This window comes from Engraulis encrasicolus, chromosome 8 (assembly GCF_034702125.1).
Source record: "Engraulis encrasicolus isolate BLACKSEA-1 chromosome 8, IST_EnEncr_1.0, whole genome shotgun sequence".
Classification (NCBI taxonomy): domain Eukaryota; kingdom Metazoa; phylum Chordata; class Actinopteri; order Clupeiformes; family Engraulidae; genus Engraulis; species Engraulis encrasicolus.
The window spans coordinates 14,315,676-14,326,344 of record NC_085864.1 but is presented as its reverse complement, the minus strand read 5'-3'; the positions used below and the strand labels follow the sequence as shown (position 1 = coordinate 14,326,344).

Here is a 10,669-nt window from a genome sequence, read left to right as displayed (position 1 = left end):
TCAAATTGTAGGTATGCAAACTCTGTATCCTGAGGATACCCGTTCCTGACTTGAATAATGCCGAATAAGTTAGGGACGGATTGGGAGACGGTGAATGAAAGACAGAAAAAAGTCGAGTTTAAATTCACATGGTGGTCTTGTTTAGGGCGCACACTTCTGTTATTATCAAATGCCCAATGTTACGTGCAACAGAATGTCGCCGCCAAATTTAAAATTCGATCTCTCTCATGCTGGCGTTACGGGACACACTTAATTACAATGGTGTTCCTGTCTGATTGACTCGGTTTTAATTGTCTTTACCGGTTCAAATTGTAGGTATGCAAACTCTGTATCCTGAGGATACCCGTTCCTGACATGAATAGTGCCGAAATAAGTTAGGGACGGATTGGGAGACGGTGAATGCAAGACAGAAAAAAGTCGAGTTTAAATTCACATGGTGGTCTTGTTTAGGGCTCACACTTGTGTTATTATCAAATGCCCAATGCTAAATAAAACATGCAATTTGCTGACTGTATTTCTACTACTACTAAAACTGGGGGATGGACAAGCACGGAAGCACAGACAGACGCACAAGCACAGGCAGACGCTGCTCTGCAAAAGCAGTGCTATACTGCCCCCCGCATTCCGAATGGCCACAGGGTGTAATGATCACGGTGCGCTGCCGCGGCACGGCACGGTAATGAGCAGATTGAAGTTACACCATCTGTAACATCATTAACAAATTTAGTCAGTACAGTAGTAGTGGAAAAATTGGGTCTGAAACCTGACTGACATGGTGATAGAATGGAAGACTCATTGATATAATTGAACAGTCTCTTGAATATAATTTTTTCAAATATTTTAGCAACATTACTAATGATAGAGATTGGTCTATAATTATTAGATTCAAGTGGATCACCACTTTTGTGTAGAGGTATTACCTTAGCACACTTCCACATGATTGGAACAGTGCAAGTAGATAAAGACAAATTAAATAAGTCACATAATGGATATGATAAGACATGAGAAGCCATTTTTAAAAACTTAATCTCAAGACCATCTGGACCCGTACTGCTACCCGATTTAATTGTGTTGTACCTCAGTTGGGAGTATTGTAGAAAAGGAGAAGGAGCGGTTAGACACAGTGCTGTTAACATGGTTTGAGTAAGAGAAGTCAGATGGGCGTAACCTACAGACAGAGGAAAAATGCTGATTAAAAGCATCAGCTACAGAGATGGGGTCAGTAATAATATTATTATCATCAAGCCTGAGCTTTTGAGGGGAGTTCACAGAAGATTTGTTCAGAAGACCATTAAGCTTTTTCCAGAACTGTTTGGGATTTGTGAAGTTGTTAGATAAGGAATTTTTGTAATAATCAGATTTAGCGTTTCTTGTTTTAACTGTACAAATATTTCTTAATCGCTTATATTCTGTCAAATGTTCTACGTTTTTTGTTGTATGATAACGCTCCCAAGCCTTGTCCCTTTGCTTAAAAAGATGGATTAAGTCACCAGAGATCCATGGGAGATGACGGCCTTTCACCTTAACCGATGCCAATGGAGCATGTTTGTCTATGACTTTCAGCACCTCTGTGTAAAAGAAATTCCATGCATCTTCAACGTAAGGGATTAATTGAAATCAATGCCAGTTAATGTTTAGTAGATCTTGGATGAACGCCTCACCGTTAAAGTGATGATATTGCCTTACCTTAATTACTTTCGGTGGCAGACGAGGTAATCAAATTTTCCAAACACAAAAAATAATGGAATGGTCGCTAAAGCAGTCAGGGAGGACACCAGATAGTCTAGAGGATATGTCAGGATTTTTGGCAAAGATGTTCACTTCCGGAAGAAAGCATGAAAATTTGTATACAAAGGTTTTCAGGTATGCTGATTACGATAAGAAGCGGCTCCAAGCTCAAAAATCAAGGGATCACCCTCAAAATGGACAAATCCAAGATGGCCGCCAAATTAACAATTCTTCATTACTTTGGTTGCATATGTCATATAATCCTGACCTCTGCGACTAAATGTGGGTTCTTGGGATTGCTGAATTAATTTATGAGCCATTTAGCTTTGCAAAACCTAGGTACCACACTGAAAATCGAGAAATCCAAGATGGCCGACATCTCCGATGGCCAAATTTATAGTTATCCACAACTTTGGATGAATAAGCTTATGCACTAGAATATACATCTTGACGACTAATTGTAGGTTTTGGTTATCGCTGAAGTCATGAGTAAGCCATTTGAGCTTCAAAATATTAAGGATTCACCTCAAAGTTGAGAAATTGAAGATGGCCGCAATTGCGATAGCTATATTTTTATACTTCTGGATCCTTTTAGTGGGGTCGTATTAGGCTCAGTCATTTCAAATTGGTGTTTAAGTTTTGTTTTCACTTCCAAGTTGAAGTTTAGGGTCTATAGAACAATTTGAGTTCGAGTGTCAAACACACAGATAACAAAATGGCCTGTGGGGGGCGCTCTAAAATATATAAACTGTTAATACTTTTGATTAGTTAAACCAAATTTAACATACAGTATGAGATATGTATGGATTCAGCATGAAGAGGAGAAACCGGTGAGCTAAGTATTTGGTTACCAGATTATCGACACACTATGTAATAAACACACTTTTAGCCAATGGACAGCTAAATCCGGGCTTTTTTAAGATAAAAGGTGCAAATGCCCTCAAAGTTGCAATGAAACATAACTTATTGTAAATAAAGCCTGGGTTATCACTTAACTTGATTTGTTCAGAATATCCCTGAAGCACACAGATACTTAGGATACCTATACACAAATATGGCTGCATAAAGCCTATGTGATATTTAGCACCCAACTTGCATCTTTGAGTTTATGAATTTAGGATCATGAGTACCAGCTTTTTTTTCAGTCAGTCCATCATTTTATTCACAACTTAAAAACTTTATATCTGGAAGAAAGTAAATCAATAATAATAATAATAATAATAATAATGATGATGATGATGAATACTATGGGGAACATCATTTTTTCCTGCATTCAAAAAGCAAACAGAAGACCATAGGGCTAACACTTAATAATCCACTCTACAATAACTATGACAGATGCAAAAACAGTCAGTGGTTATTTAGTATTTATTAGTTTTAGTAGTTATTTAGTATGCTTGCCAAAGGCCTCTGCTTGCCCACAGCAAGCATACTAATTGTTCTCCAACAGTTTATTTAGTATGCTTGCGGGAAAGCATACTAATTGTTCATCAAGAGTTTATTATTATTCTACATTTTTCCATTCACCTCGGCCTATGGGAATCGCCATTCATTAGTATGGCGGCTTTGAATCGTTGCAGCGTTCGAGATAGAGACACGGTTCGAGTGCCAAAACGAACGGCTCGAAAAGGGCCCAGGGTGGTGTATTTTTCGCTGGCCTACCCCCTTTCATTTGTTCACCAGACTTGTTTTTCCTCAGTTTTCTCCCTGTTTTCCCCCTCATTGAAATGAATGGTAGAATGGTCAAGATGATGTCACAAACTGTGGCAGTTAGAGTGAGAGGTGACCTGTCCTGGGGTTTTTTAACTAGGTATCAACTAGGTAAAGGCATTGTCAGAGAGGTCTTGGCTTTGAATACAAACTGTGCGAAGATCATAAGCCAACTCTTAAAAATGTTTCAGAGAGAACAGTTTTAAAATCCCTATGATGTGACCTCATTCACTTAGAAAAAAATGTGTGAACAGCTCAGCGCATAGGCCTGAATATGTCATTTTTTGGACTGAACCATTTGGCCTGAAAAAGTGATCTCAGCTTTGACATGAAGAGCAGGGTTGTGCCATTTGTGTGTCAATATCATCCAACAACTTGCAAAACTTTTGGAGATATGACAGCGTAAAAATAAGGCTGCACATATTACTCAGCTATTGACTGCCAAACTGTCACCTTTAGAATCTTCATTCACACACACACACACACACACACACACACACACACACACACACACACACACACACACACACACACACACACACACACAGCCTTGTAGAACTTTAGACCTCTGCTGTCACCTGGGCAACCGTGGCCTAATATTCTGCTGTGGCCACTCTATACAGTAAGTGGCAGTGGCCTACTGGGTAGGGTGTTGGTCTGTCAGAGGGTTGCAGGTTCGAATCCCACCCTTACCTCTCCCTACCCACCCATTGCTGAAAGGCACCTGAAGTATATCCATACATGCACACACGCACACACCTCCCTCCCTGTCTCTCTCTCTCTCACACACACAGAGAGACAAACACACACACACACACACACACACACACACTCAGACCTATATCTCTTTCCCTCGTGTTTCTGTGTGTGTATACAACAGCTCTGTGTGTGTGTGTGTGTGCATAAGCCGCAAGCATACTAATAGCATTGTCTCTCCGGAAATGCAGTCTTATTATTATTATTATTATTATTATTGATGTATTTTCTTCCAGAAATAACTTCTTTTGTGATTTTATGAGTGAACAGAATATGGCTTGATTGAAAAAAAAGTTGCTAGAAGTCGCCAGATGACGTTACGCATGACGTCACAGCATCACGCATGCAGCACAAATCTCTAGAAAAGATGTGTGCACGGCTACGCAGAGCTGCAGTTATGTTGAAAAACAATGATTTTGTCACTTAAATGAAGAGTTTTTCAAAGTAGCCAGATTCACCAAAATGTTGCCAAAGTCGCCAGATGTGTTTTTTTGTCGCCAGATCCAAAAGTCGCTAAATCTAGCGACAAAGTCGCCAAATTGGCAACACTGTATTTGAGTCCAGGAACATGAATATATACTTACAAATCCCTAGTACCTTAGAATAGGATACACCAAGCCTAACAAAATCATCATGCCTCGCCTTCTTAAATCAGCACAGTTCACACAAATGCGTCAATGTGATTGCTGCAATTGTTGCACCCTATATCTTTGTCATATCTTTAGTTAGAGACTTATATTGCCTTTAAATGACATTATTGGGCCACAAAACCTACATTTTGACACCAAGATCATGCTCATATAACAACCAGATCCAAAGTTATGGCTCAAAACAAATACAGGTTTTTCCCGATGGCGGCCATCTTGGATTTTGTGTTTTTGAAGTAGATCCCTTCGTTTGCGAGCGTGGAGCCGCTTCTAATTGGATTCAGCATCCCCAAAACCATACCAATTTTCGCGCTTTCTTCCGGAAGTGAACATCTTTTCGACATATCCTCTAGACTAAAGGGGGATTCATACTTGGCGTGACTGGTGTAAGTCTCCTTCATACTTCACTCGCGACCTCACTCGCGCCATCACGTGACCCAAAATGACGTCACACGCCGTGGCGCGAGCTGCCGTGTCGCGACGTCGTGCACCCCACATTTTTTGTAACATGTCGTGCGCCACCAGCGACCATGCAGGTAGGCAGACAAAGCAGGAGTTGCGAAGAGAGGCTACAACTACTGTAGGCTACTACAGAATGGATCCTGCACCATTTTAAGGATAATAAAATGTCATAGAGAGTTATTTTATCTTCTCTCTTAAATGTTGTTCAGTGAAACAATTGTTTACTTTGTTCAGAAGCACGTTGTGTTCGGCGATATATTTAAAAATTCTGCCGCCAGAACAATGCTCTCACATGGTCTTGGAATGATCTGGCAATGTAGGCTACAACAAAAAATATATGTTTCAATGTGGTAAGTCACAAGTCAGACGTTCAGTAGCCCTACAGCAGCCGTGTTTGGCTTTCTATTTTATACATCCGTAGAACTCACGCTGCGAGTTGCGAAAGAAACTGCCGTTTCTCTCATGAACAGCAGAGGGCACTTCCGACAATGCGAGCGAAAGCCTTCTGAAGTATGAACAGTCTGTCGCAAGTGATGACGTCATTAATGGTTCTTGCGCCACACGCGACAAAATGCGCACGTGAAGTATGCAGAGCCCTTAAGAGTTAGCAATTCTGTTAGGGTGGGTGACCAGAATCCAGTCAAGGAGAGACTTGGAGCTCCCAGCTATTCTTGTGGGCTCTTTTATTAATTGAGTGAGATTTAGGCTTTCAAACTGAGTCCTCTCCTTTAATGAAGATCTGTCAAGCCAATTACTGTTAAAGTCACCCAGGACCATCATTTCATCAGAGCAATTTAAAGAATTAATAGTAGTGAGAATATTAACAGTTGAGTCTGATGGAGAGTTAGGGGGTCTATAGATGTTACCAATAATTAACCGTTTGTTCATTTATTTTTTTACGGCTTTCATTATTTTTTAACTGATGTTATTGAAGCAGAAAACCATAAAATAATGTATCTAAAACCAAATCAAATTAGTATCTGATCTTCTGTATGTCCTCCTGTAATCTTTGGATGCATCTCTTAATGTACACTGAGTCGATGCTCCTCTGCTGTAGCCTGGCAGAGAGAGTCAATATGGTCCAGCTGCGTCTTGTCCAGCTAATACCGCTACGCCCATTCCTCCTTACTAGACCGCCCTCACAGTAACGCCCCTTTGGCTGTTCAAGTTTCTGAAGTGACATGCTGCCGAATGACAACACAAGCGCCGCGCGGGACTTATTAAAACGACTGGATGGATTTCGCTGGATGGATTTCGCTGCAGCGATCACTCAACTGTCGGTAAGATTTCGAATAAAATGCATGAATATACATAACGGTTACTTTACGAGTTGACTTAGTCGGAGTGCGAACAGAAAGTCGGAGGTGTCATATTTGTTCAACCTGGTGTTAAACGTAATTTCAATTCTTGACCAGTGCATGTAAAGAAATTGTAAATAAAACCGACTTGATGTAGTAGTGCTAAAAATAAACCTTTATATTTTCTCTTAGTGAACTTCTCAAAATATATGGGCTAATGTAGATACCACTTGGGATGGGTTTATCGTTACCTATTGTTTCTGATGGGGCGTTAATTGGTGTGGCACCCGGAACTCTTCCTCACTTCGGGAAGATTGGCAAGGGGTAAGCTGTGTTTTTTTCCTCCGTGTCACAAACTATTTAATGATGTTTCTGTACTTTAATTTCTCTGCTACTTTATTGATCTTTGATGGGAAGATATTCTGTTACGTTTGTGTTGATATTTTCGTTGTAATTTTCGCTCAAAGTATGTACATTAGCGCCATTAATGTCCGCGATCGTTATGAAGTTAACAGGTGCTAACGAGCAGATTGGGAAGTAAATAAATGCTACTGGATCGAGGCCCCTCGTCATCTCTCCTGCCTCTTCAATCATCCAAAGACTGTTTAGTCTGTTATTTTAATGTAATGGTCGGTTCATGTCCGTTGCATTGACTTGACTTGTCATTGGGTCTGATTTTAAATGTGCCATATAGTTCAATGTGGGAGCAGGTTCACACACTAAATAAGACACTAAGGTCAAGCACAAGCAGATTTTTTGTTTTATTTTTCTCAGAGCAGAGTAGAGCAGATGTTTCAGGTTGCTGCCATCAGAGAGCAGTGACTTGACCTCTGTCTTATTTAGTGTACTCCCACATTGAACTCTACTTTTTGGGTCCACGCACCTACTTATTTCTAAACATCTAGAGTGCAACAATACCCATGCCTCCTAATGTGCCATATAACCTGTATCTCGCCTAGTGTGTGTGTGTGTGTGTGTGTGTGTGTGTGTGTGTGTGTGTGTGTGTGTGTGTGTGTGTGTGTGTGTGTGTGTGTGTGTGTGTGTGTGTGTGTGTGAGTGTTCGTGAATGTGTTCACGCAGATATAAGAAGTTGGGGTTGGGGTTGATGATCCACATGATGGTGATGGACCAGGACAGCTCTGGACCTCCTGACTGGCAGCTCCATCCTCAACCTCCCTTCCTGTCCTTCACACATGTGCAGGTAAGGCCAATTTTTAAAAACTCACTGCATTGTCTGAGGCAAAAGTAGGAGAAAAGGAGTGAGTGAGTGAGAACCCGGCCATTACATGTGATGTGACCCTTAAAGGGCGTGTGTGTGTCCTAGAACCAAGACAGTGGCAGTGTGTGTCTGTCTGTCTTTGGTTAAGGATATTTTTAAGATACTACCTTGTTGTGTTAACATTATTTTGCTATTTCTGACAGGCAGAGGCAGTTTTCTGAAGGATGGTTAATGTCAGTATCAACATGTTGTGATGGAGGCTTCCACCTGAGCTGAACACAGAAACTTGCACACAGTGGTGAGTAAAACACTGAATCTGTTTTGTTCTGCACTAGACCAATAAGTATTTCATACAGTAATTCCTTTCTGTGCTGTGTTTATTTATTGAAAAAAAATGTGGATAGAGGATAATACAAAACACTGGCACTGTAGTGATCCCTGCACAGGCCAGAAGCTGTGTATCTCTTCAGCCTGGTGTTCTGCATTAAAATGATGGGTGTGATTTTTATGTAGTGTATTCTATGTATCCCTCTCGTGTGTGTGTGTGTGTGTGTGTGTGTGTGTGTGTGTGTGTGTGTGTGTGTGTGTGTGTGTGTGTGTGTGTGTGTGCATGCGTGCAGATGGAAGCAGTCGTTCCTGTTCAGCATTGATATGCCGGTAATGGGTTTGATGAGCCACAGCGTGGTGATGGGCAATCAGCATCAGGACCAGGGCCGCTCACAAGGAGAACCTCCTGCCCTGCCTCTTCATCCTCAACCTCCAATCTTCCTGCTCTTCACACATGTGCAGGTGAGGACAACCTCTAAAATGCACACTTGACTTGAGGCAAAGGGGGGAGAATAGGCGTGCATGCATGCACGTGCACCAAACTTTAAGACAGTAGCAGTGTGTGGGGGGGGCATGTGCACAAGCATATGCACGTGCTCATGTCATGTCCTTCTGTAGGTAGATAGGGGTTGGTTGTTTTTGTCTTAATTGTCATTCATAACATTAACATGCCTTTTTTTGACAGGCACAGAGCCAGTTTTCAGAGGGAGGGCTGATGACACCAGCAACTTTGGATCTGAACCTGATTAACCCAGCACCAACCACTGTGCCGCTCCTCCTCTGCCAACTGCACCACATGGCTCCACCATCTCAAAAAGGCACAGACACTACTCCACTTCCTGCGAAGGATGAGAGAAGAGCCGACCTCCCCACAACGGCACTCACCACCTTCTACAGGGGTGTAATTGAGAGCATCCTGACCAGCAGCCTCTCTGTCTGGCATGGCAGCCGTCAAGCTGAAGACTAGAAGGCAGTACAGAGAGTGGTGAGGACAGCAGAAAAGCTCATAAGATCACCCCTACCTGTTCTCCCTACTACCATCAGGGAAGCGCTAGCCCAGCATGCGGTGCTGCAAAAGCACACTGGGAAACGACTTCTTTCCACAAGCCATCAGACTCCTCAACGCACTGAAGAAAACCACATGAATAACCAAGGACACGGGAGAATATTCCATGAACACTTCTTTCACCATGCCACTTACACTTTACTCATTGCACCTTGTATACAGCATCTTCACACCACCTGTATGAACTCCTCCTGCCGTGTGTGTGTGTCCACTGTGTTTGTGTATTTATTGTCCATCAGTATGTTAATCTTATTATTGCACACTGTTTGGGTGTCTGTATTTATAGTATGTATCAGTCTATATTTAATGCCAATGCCTTATTTTTAGTTATTAGTTAAATGCACATTGGAGACTGGTCAAACACAATTTCAAACTTTGTGTTAACCCTCTTGTTGACCGTTCACACTTCATAGTGTAAAAGTAAACAGAAATAAATTCACATTTCATTCCTGTCTCGTTCACTTCTTTCAGCAATGTATGTGGCCTACATGCGGGGAAGCTGACAGGGGGGACAAAGGGGTCCGTTGACCTGGGCCCAGTGAGACGAGGGGTCCAGGAATGGGTCCTCATTACATTGTATGTAGTCTATGTATTGAGTGGGGGGCCCTTTCAGATGACTTTGTCCTGGGCAAAGCCAAAGCTGTCAGCGGCCCTGATTATGTATGCACAAACACTGGTTATGATGGTAGGAAATTTTTTCTCTGTTTTCTGATGGCCTTTGAATTAAGACAGGCCAATCTGGAACCTCTCCTGGATAAAGAGGTAAGCTTCAATGGTGTGGTCACTCCTAAATCATAGACAGACATGGAGTATGGTAGGCCTATGGTAATGAAGAAATAGTTTTCTCCAATAAAACAAACAAATAGCCTATTGCTATTTCAAATACTATTTCATATTTTTTCATTAATATCTGCTCTTTTCAAGCTGGCCACATAACTGTGGTGAGGTGACACTCATTAGGCCTACTTCAAAAAGTCGGGAATGTGTTGCTGATGTACATCGTACAACTTTTCTAAGTAGCCTATATCATGTCTTACCAAGTGAACAACCTCGCCTAAAAGGGTTTTTTAATTATTATTTGTCGGGGTGTGTTGATATCCTGGAAAGGATAAATCTGTGGTTTAATCATATAGCCTACCCAGTGTTACACACAGCTAGGTGAGGTAATGCCAACGCATATACAGTATATATGAAGAGTTCAGATGCAAAACCCCCTAAGTGCCTTTTCAGAAAATAATCTTAATTCATTTTTATTTAATACAAAGCTATCAAAATTGCATATTTTTTATTTTATTTATGTAATATAACTATTTATATGTATTATCAAGTACATGAATGTAAACCAAACCAACAACAGGGTTCTCTAAAAATATAGAAGTGCAGGTCTTCAGAAATGGAGTTAGGGGTTTTTGCATCTGAACTCTTCATATTTAGGCAATATATACAGTATGTACTG

At 41.3% G+C, this 10,669-nt stretch overlaps 1 long non-coding RNA gene across 3 annotated transcripts; it reads left to right on the top strand.

Moving 5' to 3' along the window:
• Positions 1-6,490: 6,490 nt before the first annotated feature.
• Positions 6,491-9,665, top strand: LOC134453540 (uncharacterized). 3 transcript variants are annotated; one of them, XR_010035645.1, is made up of 6 exons: positions 6,510-6,583; positions 6,794-6,925; positions 7,682-7,802; positions 8,024-8,118; positions 8,441-8,609; positions 8,833-9,665. It is a non-coding gene; the product is annotated as an uncharacterized LOC134453540 (long non-coding RNA). The 3 variants fall into 3 exon arrangements; XR_010035644.1 differs by having other exon boundaries at positions 6,491-6,925; XR_010035646.1 differs by lacking the exon at positions 6,794-6,925 and having other exon boundaries at positions 6,492-6,583.
• The last annotated feature ends 1,004 nt before the right edge of the window (positions 9,666-10,669 follow it).